At 38.4% G+C, this 10,184-nt stretch overlaps 1 protein-coding gene across 2 annotated transcripts in view; it reads right to left on the bottom strand.

Moving 5' to 3' along the window:
* The window catches only part of LOC128648634 (low-density lipoprotein receptor class A domain-containing protein 1), an 80,174-nt gene extending 76,034 nt beyond the window's left edge, over positions 1-4,140 (bottom strand). Inside the window, exon 1 of one of the 2 annotated variants that reach the window (XM_053701429.1) lies at positions 3,353-4,140. The gene's annotated coding sequence lies outside the window, so the exon portion shown is untranslated. The remainder of the gene's footprint in view (positions 1-3,352) is intronic. The other variant, XM_053701430.1, reaches the window with a different exon arrangement.
* Between the last annotated feature and the right edge of the window lie 6,044 nt (positions 4,141-10,184).

Here is a 10,184-nt window from a genome sequence, read left to right as displayed (position 1 = left end):
GGAACTTCACCCAACTCCTTTCATCACAGTTCTAGCGTAAACACATTTGACTGGATTACAACATGATATTCATGTTGAAATAGTTTTTATTGACATTTTAATATCTTTACAAAAGGAATAGGAAAACAATAATAACAAACAAATATTAGGTCTTTGACTAATTAGCTGAAATCAACGCCCTTGAGAAGAAAAAGGGCTCATGTGAATTTAACTTACTGTAGACTTCCAAATTACCTATAAGGTAACATCATAGAAATGAAAAGAGCATATAATACCACCTGTTGAAACCGTGCATTATGAATCATTGAGAAAAAAAAAAGAGAAAAGTGAGGAGGGAAGATGAGTATGAAGAGAAGAAAGAGTTGGGTTAAGGGGTAAGGGAAGGATAGTAAAGGAAGGACTGGTTTTGATTCTAACCTCCCATCTATTGTTGCTGGTTTAACACTAGTTGCGACTTATTGAGACACGGGGGGGGGGGGGGCCACAACATGATATTCAAAGTAGCCATTTAGAACTAATGCCTTCCATGCTGGACAGCCACAACTTCCTCAGAGATATTCATTTTACTGTAGCTGAGCATACATTCACCACTAGTATATCAAGCACAGTACTAGTCACTAGTTTAGTTTAACACATTCAGTCCCTTAAAATTAAAGGGATATAAAACCCAGAAATGTTCATACATACAGTTTAAAAAAAATAATCAAATTTACTTCTATTATCAAATATACAGTGTTCCCATGCTCTTGCAAATGGATTACATTCTTGTAAAACTGCTACCATATAATGCTGCAGACACGTGCACTCTTCCGAGCTTATGTCCTTGATTTTCAACAAAAGATACAAAGAGTACAAAGAACATTTGCTAATAGAAGTAAATTAGAAAGTTGTTTAAAATTGCATGCTCTATCTGAATCATGAAAGAAGCATTTTGTGTTTCATGTCCCTTTAACTATCCCTGTTACAGATGTGTATCAGTCCCCTACATATACTTTTTGTTTTCTAGGCTTTACAGATTAGCGATGCCTTTTGTCAGAGACTGTCTGAAAAGCAAGACTGTGAGTCAAGGACAATGCCTTACACTCTAGAACAGTCCCTGTTAAAAGCTTGTAAAAGCACAAACTAGATTGCAGTTATTTAGGATAAATTCTATCCAGTTCATATCTATAAATTATGTTATTTCCTGAAAACAACATAAGTAACATAAACGTTTCTTACAAATAATAATAGCTACAATCCTAATGGTGATTTATTCTGAAGGTATTTAGATCAATGGTGGAAAATACCTAGACAAATTGACTAAAATTATTTTACAGACAGAGCAACACAGCATATTTAACAAGACTGCAAGGCACATTACAATGTTTGTATAAAATTATTGAAACTACACATTGTTTAGATTAGAAGACACATCGCACAAAGATTGGTTGTAGGGCATAACAATTCAGCATGTTATAAATTCTTACCAGTTCAGGATTTTCTTTGCTATGAAGCATAACATGGGCTAATATTATATTTTATATAATAAGGGGAGTGGTTAAAATAACCACACCCCTGACTCTAGTCAACAGAACTGTTTACAGTGTGAGCAATTATTTAGCAGAAAGCAATGTGTGGTAACTGCAATGTCCCATGTATGAAGTTCTATCTGGGCACCAAGTATCAGTAATGGATATTGTTAACATGTAATTTGCTGGCCCCAATACATACACACAAGCCTCATTTTGTTTGTACAATTGCATGTGGCTGCATGCCTCTCTTTATAAATCTGATCTTTTACATAGTTGATATAAAATAGTTGGATGTCATTTATTGTAAGGATAATTTATATTCATGGTGAATTTTTTTAAATACTTGTCAGAGCTGGTGTATAAAACATATTGTAACTGAATTTTCTTCAGTTGATATTGACTGCTGTCTTAACCTAAATTATCTTGCAACAATACCACTTTTGTTTTTATCTTTATTTGGAATATGCTAACAGATTGTCACTGTACACAGGGCAAGATTACAAGTATCTCGTTACGAGTTTTCCACGCACAAGGTGGTCTTTTAACAATCATTGTGCAAGTATTACAAGTCTTGAAAAATTGTACACACGCATTAGCCTTTTACGCAACAATTCTTTCCGCGCTCGATAAACTGTAGTTAACCGTTTTGCACCACATAAAATTTTCACAAAACACTTAAAAAATACATTAAAAAGTACATATTACATAACATAACACTGTCTAATAAAAAATATTTAAAAAAAATATTGCACATAAAAGTTATAAGGTCTAAAAGAATCGAGATCTCAGGTTTTAGAAAGAAAAAAAAGCCGACGCAGGGATTTTACATTGACATACATACACATATATAGAGAAACATGGATTTATATGTATAGACATATGTTTAACTATGGCGATAATGAAAATATTTTACATTACAATCTTATGCACATTAAACAATATCTCAGATGGATTGTCAAAGATATATTCGCAAATAGATCTTGAGATATCTAGACATATAAATATTCATATACATGTCTCGCTATAAATAGATATATCTGTCGAAAAATCATCACATACTGTATAAAGAGAAATATATAGAACATATTCCGTTGCGAAAACATTTTCGCAATATGAAATATTTGCATTTTCAAGAGAATACGTCATGGGCTTTGCACAACATATTAAGGTTTTTGTCGGGGGGTTTTCTATTTGTTTTCTCCATTGACTTCTATGGGTAATACGTGAATGCGCACGCGATTTCGTAGTTTGCATTACGCGGATTAACATGCGCACAAAATAAGTAATTTTGCAACTTGTATAGCTGCACAACCCCAAATGCAAAAAAGCCATAACGCGTGCAGTGTTTTCGCAGCTTTGCCACGCGACTTGTAATCTTGCCCAGAGGGTGCAATTAACAATGACAAGAAAGGGAAGGTAGACTGGGATAGAAGGATTACAGGGCCCTGCTTTTTAAAGGGACAATAAACAGAGGATCTGGTCGCAGTGAAGATGGCTGCATAACCCCAGAGCTCCATAGTACCAGCTTCTAAAAAAAGCCCCAGAGAGCTTAACGACCAGATCCTGAATTTATCAAAACTCTGTGCTCTAAATCATGAGATATGCAGTGCTCAATCAGAGTTTCAGCAGTTTTCCCATCTACGGCATTACCCATTCTACTTGATGCATCTGTAGTGGGTCCCTGTCAGGATAATGGTTACTTATTTCTCTGCACTGTCCCTTTAAAGCATCCTGCTCTCATTAACATCAACCTATTTAAGGCCCCTCCCAGCATTTTCACATTGCTTAGTATTGAAGTTTGTCTTAAACCTTAACCTGAGCCTGCTCTCTGTAAGATTTACCTTACTACTTCTGTTTGTTGGATTCCTCTACACCTGCTAGCTGGATTTTTGTTGTCATCCTCTCCTTCCTGCCTGCTTCTCCCTCAAGAAGATTCAGCTATTTCAAAAGCCTCATTCATACCTTTACCTCTAACTCAGTTTCCCCTGCAGCTCACCGGCCTTAGGATTCAAGTTTCACTGAGCTCCACTTCCTCATGCTGTGACGTCATCAGCCAGCTGCTACTGAGCTTCCCTGCTCCCTCTGGCAAGTCGCCATTACAACCCGGTGTTTGCAACTATCATTATAACAGTCCTGTTAGGGGTAAGCCAGTCTCTGTATTTTACTTTGCTGCTATACTCTAAGATTAGTATCTCAGTTGCTGCTGTTATTTTTCTGTGACTTTTATTTTCATTCCCTCATATCCTGCTGTTTTACCATAACTCTGTACACAATAGCAATTGCTTATTTTTTTTCTATGATCATAGTACCATTTTTTCCTTGCTTATTTATTTTTTCCTTCATTAATGGTAAAATCTCAGGTTTATCTGAGCATATCCCTGCTGCATTTACTTTCTCACAGTGACTACCCAGACACATGTGGCAGCCATAGGGAATATGCTCAATTACTGCCTGTATATTAAAACATTGCAATAAGGAATAAGGTTTTACATAGCTGCCTAACTCCTAATCTTTGTTTTACCTTATCACTCTGTTGCAAACAACCATACAATTTTTATTGTTTTTTCATTCCCAGCAGTTGTGGTCCAAATAACTAAGCTGCACACATTTTTTTCTTTCTTAGCTGTGCCTGACATAATACTAAGCCTTAATATGGACCCAGCTGGAATGAACGCACATGTGCAAAATATCACACAGAGGGTTGATTTATTAACTGAAGCTGTTAATTCTCTGAAAACAGAAAATGATACTTTAAAAGCTTATATCAGGGATGTGGTTGATAAGAGAGTACCTATATTAGAACCACAGGTTAGTACACCAGAAAAATTTAGTGGTGAGAGATCTGAGTATAGAGATTTCAAGAATGCTTGTTTGCTTATGTTCTCCCTCAAACCTCATACCTATCCCACTGATAGAGCAAGGGTACTCACAGTTATATCCTATTTGAGAGGTGAGCCCCGCACATGGGCCAACACTTACTTCGAGAATAACGATGATATACTTAATTCGTTGGAAAGTTTTTTTTCTGCTATGGGTCAGCTATATGAGGATCCATATAAACAGCTTACTGCTGAAACTGCAATGCGAGGTTTGAAACAAAAGAAAAGAGTAGTTGAAGATTACTTTGCCGAATTTAAAAAATGGGCGAAAGACACTCAATGGAATGACCTTTCACTGAGAAATCAGTTTAGATTAGGCCTTTCAGAAGGAATTAAGGATGAGTTGTCTAGATCTGAACTACCACATACTCTTGAGGATTTAATGTCACTTAGCATAACTATAGACAGAAGACTGAGAGAGAGACAGCAGGAGAGATCATTTCATGAATATCCTGCAAAGAAACAAAATACACCCAGCCCCAGCAAATCAACTGCTGAACCTATGGATATAGGTTTTATAAAGGGACCATTAACCCCTGAGGAGAAGATCCGACGAAGGGTTAATAACCTCTGTTTATACTGTGCTTCAGACAAACACACTGTCAGGGACTGTCCTTCCCTCCTGAAACAAAACAAGGGTAAGATGTATAAAGAACCTTTTTGTTGTACCACTCAGGATCATGCTCTCCCTTACCTAAATTTATCTCTTCTTTTACAGTGGGAGTCACATCGAATCAACGCTCCCGCGATTATTGACTCAGGAGCTACAGCATCTTACATAGATACTGTATTCACTAAATTCAATAAAATTCCACTTGTGCAAAAAAGGTCTCCTGTGTTATTACGTGGAATAGATGGTAATCCAATCACATCAGGTCCAGTTAAATATCAAACAATACCCTTACTTGTTGTTACCCAAGACCACCATAGGGAGTATTTGTCATTTGATGTAATATCATCCCCTATTTCACCCATAGTTCTAGGTATAAACTGGCTCCGAATTCATAATCCTGAAGTAAATTGGTCTACCTCAACAGTCACATTTAATTCTACATTCTGCTCTACTACTTGTTTCCCAGCTACTATTTTGCAAACCACTGAATCCAATGAGACAATTCAAATTCCTGAGGTTTATAAGGATTATGCAGATGTATTCAGCAAAACCCAGTGCGACAATCTTCCTCCTCACAGGAAGTATGATTGTCCTATTGAGATCATACCTGGCTCTGAGATCCCCACGGGTCATATTTACCCACTCTCAAACCCAGAGTTAATACACCTTAAATCTTACTTAGATGAAAATCTAAAGAAAGGTTTCATCCGTCCCTCCACCTCTCCAGCTAGTGCTGGGATTTTTTTTGTTAAAAATAAGGATGGCTCATTAAGGCCAATCGTAGACTACAGACAACTAAATAAAATTACAGTAAAAAACAGATATCCTTTACCCCTCATCCCGGAGTTAATTGAAAGGTTGGAGGGAGCAAAATTTTTCACTAAATTGGACTTAAGAGGAGCCTATAATCTCATCCGAATTAGATCTGGAGATGAGTGGCTCACGGCGTTTCGAACAAGATACGGATTGTTCGAATACGTCGTGATGCCTTTTGGGCTCTGCAACGCGCCCGCAACTTTCCAGCACTTAATTAATGACATTTTTAGGGACATATTAGATGTCTTTATTGTCATCTATCTGGATGATATTTTAATTTATTCCAAGACCTATCAGGAACACATTTCCCATGTTAGACAAGTTTTATCAAGGCTCAGAGGTAACCACTTGTATGCTAAGGCTGAGAAATGCCTGTTCAATTCACAGACCATATCCTTTCTGGGATATGAAATTTCTCCTTCAGGTATCCATATGGAACAAAAAAAGGTTGATGCAGTTTTAAATTGGCCCATACCAACAACTAAACGTCAAGTTCAGTCCTTCATGGGTTTTGCGAATTTCTACCGCAAATTTATTAAAAATTTCTCCAAACTTGCTCTTCCTTTAACTGTTCTAACAAAAAATAATTCACATTTCACATGGACTAAAGAAGCACAATCCGCTTTTGATTTGTTCAAACAAAAGTTCACTTCAGCACCAATACTCCGTTTTCCTGACCCTAATCTACAATTTGTTCTTGAGGTGGACGCCTCAAATTCTGCTATTGGCGCTGTTCTCTCTCAAAGAGAAAACCTGTCAAAACCTTTACATCCTGTGGCTTTTTACTCCAAAACTTTGAATAGTGCGGAACAAAACTATCCTATTGGTGACAAAGAACTCTTAGCCATAAAACTCTCCCTGGAACACTGGCGACACCTCCTTGAAGGTACTTCCATTCCTACACTCATCTATACAGATCATAGGAACCTGCAGTACTTGAAGGCCACTAGAACCTTGTCAGCAAGACAGGTTCGCTGGAATCTCTTTTTCTCTCGTTTTAATTTCCTCATCACATACCATCCTGCTGGAAAGAACCAAAAAGCCGACGCACTATCCCGGTTACCCACAAATCTTCCACATCAAACGACTGACCAATCCATCATACCAAAAGAAAACTTCATTTCTTTTACTCTTGAAGTCTCATCTAACCTTAAAAAGGAACAGTTGGCCGACTCTACAAAGCCATTACACCTTCTTCAACTTAATACTTAAGGACTTTATTCTCATGATTCAAAGATATATGTTCCACCTTCCCTCAGACTCATTCTCCTTCAATCTGTACATGATTCACCTCTAGCTGGTCATCCAGGTATCCATAAAACTCTGGATCTAGTAAAAAGAGATTACTGGTGGCCTCATATGGCAACTCAAGTTAAGGACTATATAAACTCTTGTCTTAATTGTACCATTTCAAAAAGGGATAAACACTCTCCCTATGGGTTGCTTTTGCCTTTGCCTACTCCAAAGAATCCATGGTCTGAGATTGCTTTAGACTTTATTGTAGATTTGCCAGTCTCTTCAAAGAATACCACCATCCTTGTCGTTGTAGATCTCTTCACGAAGATGTGCCATTTCATCCCCTTCTCCAAACTTCCTACCGCTTTGGAGACAGTACATTTGCTTCTAAAACATATTGTTAAGTATCATGGACTTCCCACTTCAATCCTCAGTGATCGTGGCAGTCAATTTTCTAGCAGACTATGGTACCATTTCTGTAAAACTTTATCTGTTGAGAGAAAGTTGACTACTGCTTACCACCCGCAATGTAATGGTCAAACTGAACGTTGTAACCAGTGGTTGGAACAATTTTTAAGACTCTTCTGTTCCTCTCAACAACATCTTTGGAGTGACTTCCTGCATTACGCTGAATTTTGTTACAACAACACTATTCATTCCACTACTGGTCAAACTCCCTTCTTCGCAAACTACGGTTTTCACCCCAAGTTTCACATCCTACCATCTTCTACTGTTCCAGTATCTAGTATATCAGATTTGTCTAATTCCATCTCTTCCAACTTTAAAACCATCGAGTCCAACATCATAGCAGCAAAACAACTCCAGAAACAGTATTATGATCGCCGCAGAACTCCACCTCCTGTCTACACCAAAGGTGATCTAGTCTGGCTATCCACCAAACACCTAAGTTTGAAAACCCCTTCGAAAAAACTTTCTCCTTTGTTCATTGGTCCATACCCTGTTGAACTTGTCATTAATGCCAATGCTGTCCGGCTTAAATTACCCGATAATTTAAGAGTTCATCCCACATTCCATGTATCCCTTCTCAAACCCTATAAGGATCTCAGGGATTTCTCTTTACAAACGTCTCTTCCACCTATTTCTCTCGACCCTGAAATGGAGTATGAAGTTCACTCAATCCTGGATTCCCGTTTCCGTAGGGGACGTATTGAATATCTTGTTCGTTGGAAGGGTTTCTCTACAGATGATGATTCCTGGGAACCAGCTACCAACATATCCGCTCCTCGTTTGATATCTCATTTCCACCAAAGACATCCGGATCGTCCTGGGCCTTGAGCCTCTGGAGTGGCTCCTTGGAGGGGGGATTCTGTCAGGATAATGGTTACTTATTTCTCTGCACTGTCCCTTTAAAGCATCCTGCTCTCATTAACATCAACCTATTTAAGGCCCCTCCCAGCATTTTCACATTGCTTAGTATTGAAGTTTGTCTTAAACCTTAACCTGAGCCTGCTCTCTGTAAGATTTACCTTACTACTTCTGTTTGTTGGATTCCTCTACACCTGCTAGCTGGATTTTTGTTGTCATCCTCTCCTTCCTGCCTGCTTCTCCCTCAAGAAGATTCAGCTATTTCAAAAGCCTCATTCATACCTTTACCTCTAACTCAGTTTCCCCTGCAGCTCACCGGCCTTAGGATTCAAGTTTCACTGAGCTCCACTTCCTCATGCTGTGACGTCATCAGCCAGCTGCTACTGAGCTTCCCTGCTCCCTCTGGCAAGTCGCCATTACAACCCGGTGTTTGCAACTATCATTATAACAGTCCTGTTAGGGGTAAGCCAGTCTCTGTATTTTACTTTGCTGCTATACTCTAAGATTAGTATCTCAGTTGCTGCTGTTATTTTTCTGTGACTTTTATTTTCATTCCCTCATATCCTGCTGTTTTACCATAACTCTGTACACAATAGCAATTGCTTATTTTTTTTCTATGATCATAGTACCATTTTTTCCTTGCTTATTTATTTTTTCCTTCATTAATGGTAAAATCTCAGGTTTATCTGAGCATATCCCTGCTGCATTTACTTTCTCACAGTGACTACCCAGACACATGTGGCAGCCATAGGGAATATGCTCAATTACTGCCTGTATATTAAAACATTGCAATAAGGAATAAGGTTTTACATAGCTGCCTAACTCCTAATCTTTGTTTTACCTTATCACTCTGTTGCAAACAACCATACAATTTTTATTGTTTTTTCATTCCCAGCAGTTGTGGTCCAAATAACTAAGCTGCACACATTTTTTTCTTTCTTAGCTGTGCCTGACAGTCCCACTCGCCATTTTCTTCCTGATTGCAATCATGACCTGTACCAGTGAGGCTGAGAGCCTGAGCAAGGGTTTTTCGCCGAGCCTGCAGTTTGTATCCTCTCTTGGGAGTGACCAAGCTGTAAGTGGCTATCACATCTGAGGCCTCCAATATCCGGTGCCTCGTGAGATAATGTTCAGAGGCCAGCCGTGCAGGATAGCCTTCTAAATGTCTTAAAAAGATCCTTAAACTTTCAAAGGTTTCTAAAATCTCCAATATGAAGGGAAATTCAGTTAGCTCCTTTATTTGCTTTGTTGGAGAACCAGATCTCTCTGTTTTGCCTATAAACGATACTGGAAGTACCTCTAAAACAGAAACTTGCACTCAAGTTCCAGCATCTCTCTTATCATCACCAGCCTCTAAGCAGGATCTAGCTGAAATAGTTCGGACCTGCATGAGGGAAGAATAAGCTCATCTTAAGCAGGAAATTTACACACTGGGTTTTAGAGTTTACGAAGTTACAGGAACAGATGGAGCATCAAACAACTATCATAGATAATTTAATGACAAAATAGAAGATCTAGAATATCACAGTCACAAGAAACATATTAGAATCAGAGAAATCCCTGATACTGTCCAACCACAAAGATTTTCATCTATATCTCTCCTTGATGTTTGCTCATTTATGGCCCGATTACAAGTGGCGAGCTATTGGATTTTTCCGCTTGCTAACGCTGGTGGGTTAGCACGTGTATTAAAAGTTGAAAGTAAAAAGTTAGCGTGTAAGCGAAACCCGAAGCACAATAACTTGAGGACTTTGGATATTGCAACAGCATGAACTTCCTCTCCCCTTAGACTTTAACGGAGCA

Source organism: Bombina bombina, chromosome 2, assembly GCF_027579735.1.
Source record: "Bombina bombina isolate aBomBom1 chromosome 2, aBomBom1.pri, whole genome shotgun sequence".
In the NCBI taxonomy this organism is placed as follows: domain Eukaryota; kingdom Metazoa; phylum Chordata; class Amphibia; order Anura; family Bombinatoridae; genus Bombina; species Bombina bombina.
Note: the sequence above shows the minus strand (reverse complement) of the source record. Positions and strands in the feature narration are given on the sequence as shown.